Genomic DNA, 2,234 nt, shown 5'->3' on the forward strand with positions numbered 1-2,234 from the left:
TGATTTAGAAATTAGGATAACAAGAATATTTGTTGATTGATGAGTATTCTTTCTGAATTTTTCATCAGTAAGTTGTATTTTTAAACAATTTTCTTAAAAACTGATATTTTTGGAAAGTTTTCAGTTTTTTTTGAGAAATATTGTAGATTTGGGTTTGTGATTAATAAATTAGGCTGACAAGAATATTTTTGGATAGATGAGTATTCTTTAAGAGTTTTTCATCATATGTTGTATTTTTAAATAATTTTCTTAAAATCTATTATTTTGGAAAGTTTTCATTTTCTTGAGAAATATTGTAGATTTAAGTTTATGATTTATAAATTAGGATAACAAAGAATATTTGTTGATTGATGAGTATTCTTTCTGAATTTTTCATCAGTAAGTTGTATTTTTAAATAATTTTCTTAAAAACTGATATTTTTGGAAAGTTTTCATATTTTAGAGAAATACTGTAGATTAGGGTTTGTGATTTAGAAATTAGAGAGTTTATGGTTATAGATAGATATGGTTTTAGAATTTTTGATATAGAAATTCGATTAACAATAATATTTGTGGATAGATGAGTTTCTTTCTGAGTTTTTCATCAATATGTTGTATTTTTAAATAATTTTCTTAAAAATTGTTATTTTGGAAAGTTTTCATTTTTTAGAGAAATACTGTAGATTTGAGTTTATGATTTAGAAATTAGGATAATAACAATATTTGTGGATTGATGAATATTCTTTCTGAATTTTTCATCAATATGTTGTATTTTTAAATAATTTTCTTAAAAACTGCTATTTTTGGAAAGTTTTAAGTTTTTTTGAAAAATATTGTAGATTTGGGTTTGTGATTAAGAAATTAGGCTAACAAGAATATTTTTGGATAGATGAGTATTCTTTAAGAGTTTTTCATCATATGTTGTATTTTTAAATAATTTTCTTAAAATCTATTATTTTGGAAAGTTTTCATTTTCTTGAGAAATATTGTAGATTTAAGTTTATGATTTATAAATTAGGATAACAAGAATATTTTTTGATTGATGAGTATTCTTTCTGAATTTTTCATCAGTAAGTTGTATTTTTAAATAATTTTCTTAAAAACTGCTATTTTTGGAAAGTTTTCAGTTTATTTGAGAAATATTGTAGATTTGGGTTTTTGATTAACAAATTAGGCTAATTAGAATATTTTTGGATAGATGACTATTCTTTCTGAGTTTTTCATCAATATGTTGTATTTTAAAATAATTTTCTTATAAACTCCTATTTTTGGAAAGTTTTCATTTCTTAGAGAAATACTGTAGATTTGGGGTTGTGATATAGAAATTCGGATAACAATAATATTTGTGGATAGATGAGTATTCTTTCGGAGTTTTTCATCAATAGGTTCTATTTTTAAATAGTTTTCGTAAAAACTACTAATTTTGGAAAGCTTTCATTTTGTAGAGAAATACTGTAGATTTGAGTTTATGATTTAGAAATTAAGATAACAAGAATATTTGTGGATAGATGAGTATTCTTTCTGAATTTTTCATCAATATGTTGTATTTTTAAATAATTTTCTTAAAAACTGCTATTTTTAGAAAATTTTCATTTTTTTAGAAATACTGTAGATTTGGGTTTGTGATATAGAAATTCGGATAACAACAATATTTGTAGATAGATGAGTATTCTTTCTGAATTTTTCATCAATATGTTGTATTTTTAAATAATTTTCTTAAAAACTGCTATTTTTAGAAAATTTTCATTTTTTTAGAAATACTGTAGATTTGGGTTTGTGATATAGAAATTCGGATAACAACAATATTTGTAGATAGATGAGTATTCTTTCTGAGTTTTTCATCAATAGGTTGTATTTTAAAATATTTTTTTTAAAAACTGCTCTTTTTGGAAAGTTTTCATTTTTTAGAGAAATACTCTAGATTAAGGTTTGTGGTTTAGAAATTAGAGAGTTTTTGGTTAAAAATAGATATGGTTTTATAATTTTTGATATAGAAATTCGGATAACAATAATATTTATAGATAAATGAGTATTCTTTAAGAATTTTACATCAATATGTTGTATTTTTAAATAATTTTCTTAAAAACTGCTATTTTTGGAAAGTTTTCAGTTTTTTTTTGAGAAATATTGTAGATTTGAGTTAGTGATTAAGAAATTAGGCTAACAAGAATATTTTTGGATAGATGAGTATTCTATAAAAAAATTTCATCAATATGTTGTATTTTTAAATAATTTTCTTAAAAACTGCTATTTTT

The sequence above is a fragment of the Brassica oleracea genome, chromosome C1 (assembly GCF_000695525.1).
Source record: "Brassica oleracea var. oleracea cultivar TO1000 chromosome C1, BOL, whole genome shotgun sequence".
Classification (NCBI taxonomy): Eukaryota; Viridiplantae; Streptophyta; class Magnoliopsida; order Brassicales; family Brassicaceae; genus Brassica; species Brassica oleracea.